Genomic DNA, 16,499 nt, shown 5'->3' with positions numbered 1-16,499 from the left:
AACTTTTTACACAGGGGGCCAGTTCACTGTCCCTCATACCGTTGGAGGGCCGGACTATAAAAAAAAATTATGAACAAATCCCTATGCATACTGCACATATCTTATTTTAAAGTAAAAAAAAAAAAAGAAAAACAGGAACAAATACAATATTTAAAATAAAGAACAAGTAAATTTAAATCAACAAACTGACCAGTATTTCAATGGGAACTATGGACCTGCTTTTGGCTAATGAGATGGTCAATGTGCTCCTCTCACCACCAATGAAAGAGGTGCCCCTTCCAGAAGTGCGGCGGGGGCCAGATAAATGGCCTCAGGGGGCCGCATGTGGCCCGCGGGCCGTAGTTTGGGGACCCCTGCCTTATACCTTTTATTACTGAAACTACAATTTCCTTTCAGTCAAAACTCTTAATTTAAAAAATCTTAACCTTTACCTTTAGTGACAACTAAGCTGGCAATAAGTAATTTTCTTTAAAATTACTCCTCTTGGAGGTGTCCTCTCTCTAAGTACCTAGTATTTATAGGTTAAGTGTAAGTACACATATATTTTTTTATTACCTTGTAGCTTCCCTTCTAACTAAGGGACTTATAGTAGTACATGTATTAACTTTTAAGACAACTTGTTCTGGCTTTCCTTTGACCTTAGTTCCCCTCCCTCCCTAAAGTTTAATTAAAAGGAGGACCTTAGTATCTTCTCTAGGCATTAGCCATGTGTGGACTAGTCAACTTCTGGTTTGTGGCTGAAGCAAGACATGCTGTCCTTCTCAGGGGCAGCTTACAAGGGTTGGCGGGGTCAGTCTCCGCTGTCTACAAGGGTGTCTCTGCTGGGACTGCAAGCTTCAGCCGGCTGCAGTGGACCCAGGCGGGCATGCCTTCTACCTTGGCAGTAGTGGGAGTGGTCAGGATCATGGTGTGTGGACCCGTTTCTGTGGGAGTCAGTCCTTGGGTGGTGCACTTCTTTACCTAGACTGAGTCTGCAGGCTGGAAGGGATGTATTAGGTCTTCTGGCAGTGCTGGAATCACCTCTTGAACAGTCTTTTGGACAGCCTACTGAGTAATCTGTAGACCCTGTAAGACTCCCTAAACTTTTTTTTTTTTTTTTTGGTTTTTTTTTTTTCCCTGCATTTTTCTGAAGCTGGAAATGGAGAGAGACAGTCAGACAGACTCCCGCATGCGCCCGACCGGGATCCACCCCACAAGCCCAACAGGGGCGACGCTCTGCCCACCAGGGGGCGATGCTCTGCCCCTCTGGGGTGTCGCTCTGCCACGACCAGAGCCACTCTAGCACCTGGGGCAGAGGCCAAGGAGCCATCCCCAGCGCCTGGGCCATCTTTGCTCCAATGGAGCCTTGGCTGTGGGAGGGGAAGAGAGAGACAGAGAGGAAGGAGGGGGTGGGGGTGGAGAAGCAAATGGGCACTTCTCCTGTGTGCCCTGGCCAGGAATCGAACCCGGGTCCCCCGCACGCCAGGCCGACGCTCTACCGCTGAGCCAACCGGCCAGGGCCGACTCCCTAAACTTTTTACATAGGGGGCCAGTTCACTGTCCCTCAGACTATTGGAGGGCCACTACATACAGTACTCTAGTATACTGACTACTAATGAAAGAGGTGCCCCTCCGGAAGTGCGAAGTGAGGCAGGGGCCAGATAAATGGCCTCAGGGGGCCGTAGTTTGGGGACACCTGCTGTAAGTACTTAAGGAAGGAGCGGTTATTAAATTTAGTTGTTTTATTTCCTCTCTGAGTTTTGGTAGGAAGGGAGGGAGTCTCCTAAACATTATCTTAAAAGGAGTGAATTCTTCCCTGTAGGGGGTGTACCTCGCCCTACGGAGGGCTAAGGGGAGTAAGGTGGGCTACTTTCTACCGGTTTAAAACAAGTTTAAAGTTTCCTTTAAGATCCAATTTATGTTTTCTACCTGTCAATTACTTTAGTAAAATCTATTTCTAAACGTTCACCTGGGAAAATTCTCTCTCTGTTTCTCTTTATAATTTCTTTACTTTGCTTAATATTTATTTGGGTACAGACTAAACACTTAGAAATTATGCTTTCTCTATTAGATTCTAAGTCTGACTTTTCTAATTGGTTGTAAAAAAAAACCCCAAAAACCTTTGGCAACCTGGGTTCTAGAAAAGTTACTAAAATTTCCTAAAACCCCACTGGTTTTAGGGCTACCTTATTGGTAGCATCATCAGCTGCTTGCTTGGTTTTTCTTGAGAGTTTCCATGGAGTCCTCCTCTCTAGGTGGCCTGGACAGTGAATGATGACCACTACTTCAGGAGAGCAGTCTCCTGAATTCTCCGGGGTGAGAGTTTGAGCCTCACCTTTGCTGGTTCTTAAGCCTTCTCCTGATGGCCCCTCTTCAACTGTGCCTGTCTTAGGTTGTTCCTGCCTTCAGGAATCTTACCCATCTTTGGCTAACCAGCCATTTTAGGGGCCAGAGTTATTTATGGCCATGAGAGTGAGGGAGGAGCAACATCCCTTCCAAAATGCTTAGTTTTAGCAGCCGATGTTTCTATCTAATGAAAAACTTATAATACATTTCTTTTCTAATTCCTAGAGCTGAATGCTATGTAAAGGCTAAGTTGACTGCCGTAGTATCTTCTGGCTCCTGTAAGTCTAGGGGTGTATAGACTCTGTAAGCTTTCTATAGTCTAAGAAAGCTGTGGGGGTCTTCTGAGGATCCTGAATAACTTCTGACACCTTAGATAAACTTAAGGTTGTTTTTCTGATCTAGGCTAGCAGAAACTGGTGGAAAGTGTCTAAAAATTTTTTCACTTGCTTGGGTGGTGGGGTCCTGCTTAGGCTAGGCAATTAGAAACATTTTCTTAAGGTGGTCTCAGTTGTTGTAAGTGGGGCAGCCTATGTACAGTACAGATTCCTAACAGTCTGTTCAGGCTTGAGGCTCCTCTGAGAAAAGGGGGTTCTGAGTGTTCTAATTCTGTAAGCTACTTGGAAAAAAGAATTTAAACTATTTCTTATTTTCTCCTTCCTTGACTATCAGCTGTAATTGAACTATTGTTCTTATGCTACCTTAAATCAGCACCCTGCCCTTTAACTTGGTTGGAACTACGAGGGCTCTAATCTATGACATTTCCATAGGAAATATTAAGTAAAACCCGAGCAGTTTCACCTCTGTACTTTTCCTAATGTACTTATTTACTTAGCTGATTAACAATTGCAGTTTGATAGGGTGGTAAATCAGGTGGAGGTTCAGGATTATGTCTCTAGAGTTCTCTTTTCTACCTATTATGTTAAGAATTCTTCTATTAAGCTAATCAATAGTAATATTTGTCACTCTGGGTTTTGTGACCTAACATTGAACAATTAACAATTACTGAATTATTACATATCTCCTAATATTTAAACTAAAATTTTAACATTACAGGCTATGAAATAGCAAATGAAAAGGAGAATTAACAAAAGACTGTTGAAATAACATATACATTTCTAACATAGAAAATGGTTTTTTTTTAAAAATTTTTTTCTTTGAAAATGTTTTTTTTACAACAACAGATCCTTGGAACAAAAAGGAAGTCTGTATTTGACAGACTATACAATTCTATATGCTTTATTATTAGTACAAATTTAGTACGATTCACAATAACAGATTATAAACTACTATCCCGAATGAACTACTGATTTTCAGAGAAAAATAAGGAATGGTCAAAATGTAGTTACTATTTTGTGGCTTCCCAGCTGGCAAAGAGATGCTAACCCTCTTTTTGACCTATAGAGCTTTACAACATTAAGTCATTATAAGGGTCAGGGTAGCAAACTAAAAAAATACAATTTTATAAACTTATTTTCTTAACAGTGGGGTATTCTAGTTTACTTAAGGTCCTCAATTTCCTCAGGGACATAGTAACCCTATAATTCTCTGAGGACCTTTTTCTTATAATTCTTGACTATTATGGCTAAAGCAGTGGGTTTAGAAGGGGCCGTATTCCCTAAATCTTCTCCTCGGGTCTGGCTCCAGGTAGGAGGCGGGGATTCCCCGGACTCAAAGCAGAGGAAGGCAGGGGGCTGTAGCAAGGTGATGATAGCCTCTAGCTTACTGTACTGTTATCTTTTGCCTGACCAAGCAGTGGCTCAGCCCTTGAGCTAAGAAAGAGGTTTCTTTGTTATATCCACTATAAGGGAATCAGTCAGGGTGCCTGGGATTCCCGGTGCCCAAGGGGGAGGGGCAGGTGCCCGAAACTGTGAGGGGAGCCTGCCGCTTCTTCTTCTTCTTTTTTTCCTTTTTTCTGCTGCTTCTCCTGCAGCCAGCTGCAGCCTGGCTGCCTTTTCTTTCTCTACCTCTGCTGCTGTACTGGGCTGCATACTGACCGTGCCACCTGCCTGCGGGTGGGTGCTGGTGATAGTACGCTAGACTCTCTCTGTTTTCTATGGGTCTAGCAATCCTTGGTTTGGCCAGTCTGCTCTTAAGTTGGCCATTTTAATTTACAGAGAGTTCTCAATGTATCTTCTTAATATTAATTCTTACCCTTTATTTTCTAAATGGGTAAAATTTCTTTGGGTCAGTAGGTGAATATCTGAATATCTGAAACTAGTTTCTACTCTATACTTCCTCCAGCACTCTCTTAGGTCTTTAGTTAGTTCCTATAATTTTTGGGCTTGTTTATGAATTTCCCTTAATATAGTTCTTAAAAAATTTTCTTAACATAACCTGGTCTTCCCGTAGCTATGTCAATCCACACATCTATATATGGCATCTGGTCAGGGTGCGGGACCTGATAGACATTTGCCCTGACAGCAAAGAGTGTGGGTAAATTGAAAGTGCCCTCCAAGGGCTACCTTACACTAAAGGTTGGCCATTCTAGTACACAAAGAGTCCGCAACATGGTGGAATCAACAGGAGTCCCATAGTCTTGTGCCCTGCGAGAGAAATCAGAAAAGTTATCAAGCAAGCACTGAAGAGGCATTAGGGCAGCAGATTGCCCCTGACCCATGGCCCTTGACTCTCGAAGGAATCCTGTGAGGAAGCAACAGTCAAAGCAGACAAACAAACCAAATATGCACACAAAACAAACAAAACTTCTAAACCAAAACCAAAGGAAGAAGGCAGCATCCTGCGTTCCCCAACCGACCGGGTGGGGAGAAATCAGGTAGCATCCCGCCTGCTCCACTACACCCTTTTCTAACCAGAGCTCTGTTTCCAAATATTCAAAGAGGAAGCTTCCTTACCAAACAGTCTCGAGACTCCAAATGTTCCAAATCAGCCAAATTCAGTTTTGAAACGGCAACTGCCGGAGGCTGGCCAGCTACCAACATCTGCTGCAGCCCACTCCGTGAGGAGGGGTCTTACACGGCCAATCTCGCTGGGGCCTCCATATGTTACATCCCAGGAGACAGACCACAGCAAAACCAAAGTGAATTTTATAAGTTTTATTGCAAACCTGCGCAGGGACTGCAGGCAACCCACGCAAGGGAACACTGCAGCCCCGAGCTTCTAAAATGGCTCCTTTTTATAGGGTGGCTGTCTAGGCTGAGCAAGTAAGCAACGTTTACAAGGGCGGGAGAGGTGCGATTAGCTGACCTTGTTCTTAGCTACGTCTCTAGGGTAGGGCTTCCTTGATCTGGGTACATAGAGTTCTGTGGAAAATATTGCTACATTTCTAACGGTTGTTTATCTTTTTTCCTCTAGCTATGTACTGGATGTACTCAGTTTCCATGGCTGGTGGCCTGCACCGCTTGTCCTAAGATGTCACAGTAATTCATGTGTCTATCAGGTGAGTAAAAAGGGGCTTGTGATCCCTTTGTCTAGAGGTATACAGTACTCTCATCATGACTTTAGGGTGAATCTGAGTAAAGGAATTCTTGAATAAGGTACATAAACATTGTTTTCTAAATGTTTTCAGATAAGTTCTATCTTCTTTGCTCTGTGTGGCAAGTGGCCCTAGACATTCTTTCAGAGAATTTTAGGAATTAGCTAAACCAGTGGTCCCCAACCCCCCGGGCCGCAGACCGGTACTGGTCTGTGGGCCATTTGGTACTGGTCCGCAGAGAAAGAATAAATAACTTACATTATTTCCTTTTTATTTATATTTAAGTCTGAATGATGTTTTATTTTTTTAAAGTGACCAGATTCCCACTGTTAGATCCGTCTAAGACTCACTCTTGACGCTTGTCTTGATCACGTGATACATTTATCCGTCCCAACCTTAAGGCCGGTTCGTGAAAATATTTTCTGACATTAAACCGGTCCGTGGCCCAAAAAAGGTTGGGGACCATTGAGCTAAACTACGACTAGATGACCCAGTTGCCCTTGTAAGCCAAGAAGCTCCTGTATTCTTCTCTTTCCTTTCTCCACAGAAAGGGGGGGGGGTAAGAGGCCTGATGTTTCCTCTTTAAAATGGCGTTGCTAATGCTAAGTTTTACAGTTCCTTGGCACCTTATCACGTGGTGAGAACAATTTCAGTAGAATGCTGGTAGCAGGACTCATAATGCCATGAATTAGAGATTCATTGGGAATTACTGAAACAGGCTGAGTGTAAGTGAGCAATCAGTTTCTAGTGATGAAACAGACTCTGAAGATTAATGACTTGTACAAGATCCCACAGCTGGCCCTGGCCGGTTGGCTCAGTAGTAGAGCGTCGGCCTGGCATGCGGGGGACCCGGGTTCGATTCCCGGCCAGGGCACATAGGAGAAGCGCCCATTTGCTTCTCCACCCCCCCTCCTTCCTCTCTCTCTCTTCCCCTCCCGCAGCCAAGGCTCCATTGGAGCAAAGATGGCCCAGGCGCTGGGGATGGCTCCTTGGCCTCTGCCCCAGGCGCTAGAGTGGCTCTGGTCGCGATAGAGCGACCCCACCGGAGGGGCAGCATCGCCCCCTGGTGGGCATGCCGGGTGGATCCCGGTCCGGCGCATGTGGGAGTCTGTCTGACTGTCTCCCCCCATTTCTAGCTTCAGAAAAATACAAAATAAAAATAAGATCCCACAGCTAATTAAGCAGCAGAGGCAGGACTCAAATCTAGGTATTTTCATCTTCCTAGCTAAAAATATTGTTTCAATGTTTACTTGAAAATGGAAAGGAGTGGTATAGGCTTTGGAGTCAAATAAATGTGGTTTAAAATTGTCACCTTACTGGGGGCAAGTTTTCTGCACTTCTCTGAATATCCATTTCCTTATCTACCTCTTAGGAATGTTGGGAGAATTAAATGAAATAATTAGTTCCAGTTCTGTTTCCTACCAAGATGCTGACAAAGTGAAACTACTGGCTGCCTCCCACCAGATCAGCTTCCGAGGAGCTACAAAGGGAGAAGATACCAAGTTAGTGTAACATTCAGGAATGTGAGCAGTCTTTTGTTGGGTTTGCCCTGCAGTTATTAACTGATTAACCTGTCTGGTCTCTTCTTTCCACCCTTAGGCCTATTGTAATTTAATTTAGGACATCTCAGCATGTTTTTCTCTCACTTTTCTACTGTGGCTCTTAGGGGGAAAATTTTTTTTTTAAGAAAAATTCGATTTGCATGTGTAGTTCACATTCCATTTCTATTGGAAAATGCTGTCAGAGTTTATAAGAAATTTGCTGTTCGAAATATCAGTGAGAAGGGAACATCTCACTCCTATTCAAAAGTTCAGAGCACAGGGAACAGCCTCTATTTCCAGCCTAGAACTTCAGATAAGAGGTGTGAGGGTGAAAAATAACTTTCCTTTGCCTGGCCTATGGTGGCACAGTGGATAAAATGTTGACCTGGAACGCTGAGGTCGCCAGTTCAAAACCCTGAGCTTCTCTGGTCAAGGCACATATGGGAGTTGATGCTTCCTGCTCCTCCCCCTTGCTCTCTCTCTCCCCTCTACAATGAATAAAGAAAATCTTTAAAAAAGTAATAACTTGTCTTCCACTTTTCTAAGTTCTTCTGGCTGGACTAATACTTAAATCTAGACAGATTAACAGGAGAAAGTATCCAAAACTGATTACAGGTATACATGCAGGGGTGTCATTAGCATGTGAGACCCCAGGATGCAGGAGGTCGTTGAAATTTATAAACCATTCTGGACTAAAGAGATGGGGATAGGGATCTGGGATTTCAAAGGGAAAGGAGGCGATTCACAGGTAGAAAGAGCAAATGGGATAAACAAGCTCCTGATGGACCACCCAGAAATAGTGAGACACAGAGGGAAGTTTAACAGAAAGACTTTGCTAAATTTCTCACTGTTTGCCACATTTAGTTTATATTGTGCTAAGTTGATGCTCCCTTCCTATAAGCAGTTTTTCCTATCTGTAAAGCCAAGAGCCGCCATCATGGCCATTCACATACAGATTCGCATTGGATTCGGACAGTCGGTAAAGAAACAACGGAGCCCAAAACTGATAGGCCATTTTCTTTCATTCTAGCTTGCACCCGGCGGGCAAGTAAAAACACACACTGGGCTCCAAAACCCACTCACATTCAGTGCTCACAAAGCCACTGACTTATCCGAGTTTCCTAGAATCAAAGGTTTCTAGCTCACCAGCCTTATTCTCCTCAGTTCCCCATCTCCTTCCTCCTTCCTTATCCCAGATACAAAGTCTGCACAAACTGGCATCTCACTCAGCACTCCGCCATCTTGGCTGCTTCTCCTGGCCACATGGCCTCTTTCTGCTCTCTGCTCTGCTCCCTCTGCTCTCTCATGCTAATCATCCCAGGAACCAAGAGCGCAAGCTCCCTCTCTGTCCCCATTTTATAGTGTAGAAATCCAAACCCTTAATCCATTATACATAATAGGGAAGTCTCTAATACAAAGTCACTTCCCTGAGGCATGATAGGATTGTACCACCTCACACCAAAAAGGGTGGGACAGGCTTAATCCCAAAACCAAGGCTACAAGGATTATGCCTGCCCACAGCCCACCCCCAACACATTAATATCACCTGGGCGACGGCCTCCACATGGGCAGCACTATTTTTAACAAAGTGAGCATAATACATTTTATCTGCCCAACACCTAGAATCAAAGGTTTCTAGCTCACCAGCCTTATTCTCCTCAGTTCCCCATCTCCTTCCTTCACCAGCATCAAACTGCACAAACTGGCCTTTCACTCAGCACTCCACCATCTTGGCTGCTTCTCCTGGCCACATGGCCTCTTTCTGCTCTCTGCTCTGCTCCCTCTGCTCTCTCATGCTAATCATCCAGGAACCAAGAGCGCAAGCTCCCGCTCTGTCCCCATTTTATAGTGTAGAAATCCAAACCCTTAATCCAATATACAAAATAGGGAAGTCTCTAATACAAAGTCACTTCTCTGAGGCATGATTGGATTGTACCACCCCACATCAAAAAAGGGTGGGAAAGGCTTAATCCCAAAACCAAGCCCCAGGCTACAAGGAGTCTGCCTGCCCACAGAGACACACATTAATATCACCTGGGCAACGGCCTCCACGTGGGCAGTGCCACTTTAACAAAGTGAGCATAATACATATTTTATCTGCCCAACACTATCTGAATTCCTTTATGTAGGTAAAGGGGCGAGTAAGAGCGTCTTTGTGGGTCTTTTGTTTCTGAATAATCAGTTTAAAATCAATATCCCCAAAGGCCTATTTTGGGCTAACAAAACGTTGGTCTCCTTAAGGTTTTAAATTGTAGTTTCCAAGGAAACAGGTGATCAGACTAGTATTCTTTTTTTTTTTTTTTTTTTTTTTGTATTTTTCTGAAGCTGGAAATGAGGAGAGACAGTCAGATAGACTCCCGAATGCGCCAAACCGGGATCCACCCGGCACGCCCACCAGGGGGCGACGCTCTGCCGCGACCAGAGCCACTCTAGCGCCTGGGGCAGAGGCCAAGGAGCCATCCCCAGCGCCTGGGCCATCTTTGCTCCAATGGAGCCTTGGCTGCGGGAGGGGAAGAGAAAGACAGAGAGGAAGGGGGGGTGGAGAAGCAAATGGGCACTTCTCCTATGTGCCCTGGCCGGGAATCGAACCTGGGTCCCCCGCATGCCAGGCCGACGCTCTACCGCTGAGCCAACCGGCCAGGGCTTTTTTTTTTTTTTTTTTTTTTAATACTTTATTTATTGATTTTACAGAGACAGGAGAGAAAGGGGAGCATGGAATGGGAAGTATGAACTCATAGTTGCTTCATGTTTGTTGTTCATTGCTTGCTTGTTGTATGTGCCTTGACTAGGGAAGCCCAGGGTTTCGAACCAGCAACCTTGGCATTCCAGGCCAAAGGTTTATCTGCTGCGCCACCATAGGCCAGGCTAGACTAGTATTCTTAACAGAACTGGAAAAAATTCTCAACAGGAGGAGGCCAAGGAGCATGTTCACAGCATTTCTCCTCCCGCAGCCTGTACAGCCCCTCTCTGCTGGAGTGATGGCTGCTCTTTCTCCAGTGACGCCTCCGAGGCTGCTTTGCTCTTGTAGCCTCCAGTGCCAAGATTACAGAGAAACTCAACTGTAAATTGCCCCTGCTTCATGACAGCACCAATCCAGAGCCTGTGCTCACTTCTCCTGGTGGCTTCTTAGGCCCACATCCTGAGGTAGGGCGCTGCAAAGTCTCTGGTGCCCAGACTCCCCAGGACACGGGACAGAGGACTCATGCTCCCCCATGCAGCAGCAAGTAAATAACTAGACTTTGTTTATACACCTGTGCTCCTGGGGGTCTTCACCTCATGAAACAAAAATTTGAACTTCCACAGTGAAAGTTTTTTAAAAGAAAGGGTGTATTAGGTCAGTGATAGCAAAAGAGAGAGAGAGAAAGAGAGAGCGAGGTAGAGAACCGGTCTTGGGGCATGGAATCTAAACCACCAGCAGCATGGCTGGGTAGGAAAGACAAACATGTCCGTCATCCCAGAGTTTTGCAAGCTTTTTGTCCATTAGGTAGGGGAAAGAAAGATGTAAGCTATTCTTCAAGGATTTATAGCATCTGTAGACAAAGGGGATGGGAGAAGGTGAAGCAAAACTAGTTCTGGGACAGGCACAGCAGAGTCCCCAAGGAAGAAGTGTCTGCTCCTGTGGGTTAGCTGTGAGAAGCACATTGGAAGTTCACATGTAAATGAGAAGTGGAGGGACCTGGAGTTCTATGGTGCCTGGCTATTCTCTCTTTTGGATCCTCCCAGAAATAGCTACCTGGAAATTAATCCTAAATTCCAACAGCTATACAGGAATGTGAGCAGTCTTTTGTCAGAGTTGGTTCACAGCTATTAACAGGCTGACTGCTCTATTTCTCTCGCTCTCCTCCGCTGTAATTTTTTTTTTCCTCCACTGTAATTTAATTTAGAACATCTCAGATCAGGGGTCTCAAACTCAACTCAGCATGTGGGCTGCAGAGCAAGATCACAGCCGTTCGGCGGCCGCACTAGGTCTACAAAAGGCAACTGTTACGCAACACTTTTCTCACTGCAATTGAAAACAAAAAAAAATCAGTACAACAAGCACAATCGTACATACAGTTTACTCAGTGTCACAAAACGACCAGAAACTGTAGTTCGCATCACAACTGCTGTTAACTAAGCTAATATCTAGCTAGGATGTTAGAGAAATGAAAAATACAAGTAGTGCCCCTAGGCTTACTTAATTTTATCCAAAATATTTTGAACTTCGTGGATTAGTCTGCGGGCCGCACAAAATTGTTCGGCGGGCCGCATGCGGCCCGTGGGCCGCGAGTTTGAGACCCCTGTCTCAGATGTTTTTATTGTCAATTTGATGGCCTTTATCTGTAGAACTGTTACGGAAGAAGCCGGGGTTTGTGTTGCCCAGCACCACTGAGTCAAGGAACCAGGATCCAAGTGGTATAAAAAGTGTTTTATTTAGATTGCCAGCAACCCAAGAAAGCAGGAGAATCATGTCCAAAAGAATTGCCTCCTTACTCTCCTGGTGCTGACTGTTTTTGTAGGGCTCAGGGGCTGTTAGTAATGGTGCAACGGACAAAGTCCGTGCAGTTAGTCACACAGACAACGGGGAGGGGAGAGATGGGTCTGTTGGAGAGTGTCTCCCTGGAGCCTCCTTCTGACACTGGCACAGGTCTATCCTGCGTCTATCGGGCGTCCTTGATGTTGCTCCAGGACGGCCGGGGTCTGACGCCTCTGGGAGTCTTCCACAAGAGAACTCCCTGTATTTCTTAGGCAACAAAGTAAAGATTAAGGTTTGTGAAACTAAGCTTCTAGTTATCTACAGTGCTCTTACTCCTTAACCTCTGTGACTCAGCCCTTACATGTATTATTGTAATTTAACCCTTTACAGAATGGGCCTTATCTTTGACCAATTTTTTTACAATGAAAAGGAGAACAAAAATAAACTGAAGAAAACAATTTCATAAATAAAAGAAACATTTTACTCATATGCAACAATAATATACTATAATATGATAAATGCATAATAAAAACATTTGTAATATTTTATATTGTAATTATGCCTTACATGCCTATTAATTTTTAATAATAATTGTAAGAAAATATTATCTAAATGAATACTCTTCCATTGAATGAATATTTTTTGTCAATATATCATCTTGTAACAATATATTGGAACTATCTGAACAAGAAATATCCTTTATATTGAATTTTATGTGAATTGTGTTTACCTATGATTGAATATTCAATGAGAAAGAAATAATCGTGAGTCTACAATATTGTATGTGCCGTGTCATGTTTCAGTAAGAAGTACACAAAGCCATTTGCGCGCTCGGTATATCCCGCGCTCTCTCAAGGTCTCCCATGTGAAGCACATGCATCTCATAATAGCGTCTCACCACACTGTACTGATCCTTGATGAACCATCATGTCAAATACAAAGACATCACATCACACACAATGGACCAACTCTGTATTGATCGAATACAGACATTTACAGATTAGTCTTCCAATATCAAAAAGGAGAGCATGTAGGAGGACACTTCTTGAGGGAGGATGGAACTTACAAAAGAAGGACCCTCCTCCCTAAAGGAGGACAATTGGTCACCTTAAGAAAGAGCATCTTTAAAACACAGAAAACAAGATTTTTTTTTTAAATTTTATTTATTTATTTTTTACAGAGACAGAGAGTGAGTCAGAGAGAGGGATAGACAGGGACAAACAGACAGGAACGGAGAGAGATGAGAAGCATCAATCATTAGTTTTTCATTGCGCGTTGCAACACCTTAGTTGTTCATTGATTGCTTTCTCACATGTGCCTTGACCGCGGGCCTTCAGCAACCCCTTGCTGGAGCCAGCGACCTTGGGTCCAAGCTGGTGAGCCTCGCTCAAACCAGATGAGCCCGCACTCAAGCTGGCGACCTCGGGGTCTCGAACCTGGGTCCTTCCGCATCCCAGTCCGATGCTCTATCCACTGCGCCACCACCAGGTCAGGCAGAAAACAAAATTTTTAAAGGAGAATCCAATATCTGTAATTCCTTCATCCTTTAACTGCAATGGAGAATTTTGAGCCCTTTCACCCTTCTTTCAGCTTTAACTGTTAAAGGCAAATGGATTGATTAATGAATTAATTTGCCACCCAGTCTGCACTCTCTGCTTTGCCGGCAACAGGGCTGGTCCAGAGAACAGAAGCATGCTTCCAGGATTTCATCCTAACTTTCCCCCTTTGTGGTCATCTAATAGTAACTACCAGTTTTACAGTGCTCACTAGAGGCCAGCTTTTATGCTAAGCTCTTTTTTTTGGACAGACACAGAGAGAGAGACAGACAGACAGACAGAGAGGGACAGATAGGAATGACAGGAAGAGAGAGAGGTAAAAAGCAATTCTTTGTTGCAGCACCTTAGTTGTTCACTGCTTGCGTTCTCATATGTGCCTTGATGGGGGGCTACACAGCAGAGTGAGTAACCCCTTGCTCAAACCAGCGACCTTGGGCTCAAGCCAGTGACTGGAGTCACATCTATGATCCCCTGCTCAAGCCAGCGACCCCGAACTCAAGCTGGTGAGCCTGCGCTCAAGCTGGATGAGCTCAAGCTGGTGAAGTTGGAGTTTCAAACCTGAGTCCTCCGTGTCCCAGTCCAACACTTTATCCACTGTGCCAGCACCCGGTCAATCTATACCAGGGGTAGTCAACCTTTTTATACCTACCGCCCACTTTTGTATCTCTGTTAGTATTATTAACTAATTTTCTAACCTTCCACTGGTTCTACAGTAATGGTGATTTATAAAGTAGGGATGTAACTTTACTTTATAAAATTTATGAAGCAGAGTTACAGCAAATTAAAGTATATAATAATAATTACTTACCAAGTACTTTATGTCGGATTTTTGTTAAGTTTGGCAGAACAAATCTTTATAAAACAACTTACTATAGTTAAATCTATTTTTTTATTTATACTTTGGTTGCTCTGCTACCATCCACCATGAAAGCTGGAACGCCCACTAGTGGGCGGTAGGGACCAGGTTGACTTCCACTGATCTATACTAAGCTCTTATGTGGGGTATTTAATTCTCACAATAACCTTATGAAGTAGGTGTGGGGTGGTCGGCAATGGGGACAGTCACATGAGGAACCCAGACCCAGGAACTAGGCTAGAACCGCCCACATCCAGGCATGCCAAAAGAAACTTCCCAGGGCCCTGGCCGGTTGGCTCAGTGGTAGAGCGTCGGCCTGGCGTGCAGAAGTCCCAGGTTCGATTCCCGGCCAGGGCACACAGGAGAAGCGCCCATTTGCTTCTCCACCCCTCCCCCTCTCCTTCCTGTCTGTCTCTCTTCCCCTCCCGCAGCGAGGCTCCATTGGAGCAAAGATGGCCCAGGTGCTGGGGATGGCTCCTTGGCCTCTGCCCCAGGCGCTAGATTGGTTCTGGTTGCGGCAGAGCGAGGCCCCGGAGGGGCCGAGCATCGCCCCCTGGTGGGCAGAGCGTCGCCCCTGGTGGGCGTGCCGGGTGGATCCCGGTCCCGTGCATGCGGGAGTCTGTCTGACTGTCTCTCCCCGTTTCCAGCTTCAGAAAAATACAAAAAAAAAAAAAAAGAAAGAAAGAAAAAAAGAAACTTCCCAGGAGTCCTTTGGAAAAAAGCGACTGTCCATCAGCCAGTGAGATTTCACCATGTCATATTAGCTCGACCACCCTAGACGAGACTCTTTCAATATCTCCCACATGGGTCACTCTATGTGACTTCCCTAGCCTCTGTCCTTGGGACTAGGGAACCTTGTCGGGTGGGATGCGCTCTGTACTGAATAAAGCCTTTTATTATTCCACACTTCGTGGCTCCGGCCCCTTCCTTCTTCCTCCGCAGGGAAAAATACCTTACAGTAGGTATTGATGTTATTCCCGTCAATGAAGTTTAAAACAGAAATTGAGCAGCTCCAGCGCTAGGGCCCAGGTTGGGTGGACTCTAAAACAGCTCTCCATTATTTATATTATAAATTTTTTTGGAATCAGTCAGTGATTCCCTCTGCTTTTTTTTTTTGGTAATCCAATTTAAGATTTCATGACTCCGTTTCAAGATAAATAAGGTGACTAATCATCCTCCTTTAGGGAGGACAGTCCTTTTGTAAGTTTCATCTCCCTCAAAAAGTGTCCTCCTACATGTCCTACTTTCTGATATTGGAAGACTAATCTGTAAATGTCCGTATTCGATTGATGCAGAGTCGATCCATTGTGTGTTACGTGACATATTTGTATTTGACATGATGGTTCATTAAGGATCAGTAGAGTGCAGCGAGATGTGATTATGAGACGCATGCACTCCACACCAGCGACCTTCAAAGAGCATGCGATATACCGAGTGCGCAAATGGCTTTGTGTACTTGAAACATGACACGACACATACGACATTGTAGACTCACGATTATTTCTTTCTCAGTGAATATTCAATCATAGACAGATAAGCACAATTCACATTTTATTATTTCATTATCTATTTAATAATTTACAAATATGTATAATTTTATTTAGGGAAAAAATATTTATTTTCCTGAAATTCAAGTTCTAAAGTGGAAATCTAACCTCAAACCGTACCATTAATAATGCATTTTGATTAAACAGTTGCATAAAGCAGATGTTTTTTGTGGGGTTTTTTTTGGTATTTTTCTGAAGCTAGAAACCAGGAGAGACAGTCAGACAGACTCCCGTATGCGCCGGACCGGGATCCACCCGGCACGCCCACCAGGGGGCGATGCTCTGCCCCTCGGGCGTCGCTCTGTTGCGACCAGAGCCACTCTAACGCCTGGGGCAGAGGCCAAGGAGCCATCCCCAGCGCCCGGGCCATCTTTGCTCCATTGGAGCCTCGGCTGCGTGAGGGGAAGAGAGAGACAGAGAAGAAGGAGAGGGGGAGGGGTGGAGAAGCAAATGGGCGCTTCTCCTGTGTGCCCTGGCCGGAAATCGAACCCGGGACTTCTGCACGCCAGGCTGATGCTCTACCGCTGAGCCAACCAGCCAGGGCCAACCAGATGTTTTTAAATTAGAAAATGATAAAAACCCTCAAATATCACTCCAAATTAGTGGTTTTGTTTGATATTTAGTTTTGTTGTTGTTGTTGTTGTTGTTCTTTTCTGAAGCTGGAAACGGGAGAGACAGTCAGACAGACTCCGAGTGCGCCCGAATGGGATCCACCCGGCATGCCCACCAGGGGGCGATGCTCTGCCCCTCGGGCGTCGCTCTGCCGCAACCAGAACCACTCTAGC

This window comes from Saccopteryx bilineata, chromosome 4 (genome assembly GCF_036850765.1).
Source record: "Saccopteryx bilineata isolate mSacBil1 chromosome 4, mSacBil1_pri_phased_curated, whole genome shotgun sequence".
Classification (NCBI taxonomy): domain Eukaryota; kingdom Metazoa; phylum Chordata; class Mammalia; order Chiroptera; family Emballonuridae; genus Saccopteryx; species Saccopteryx bilineata.
This window is presented reverse-complemented; position numbering follows the sequence as displayed.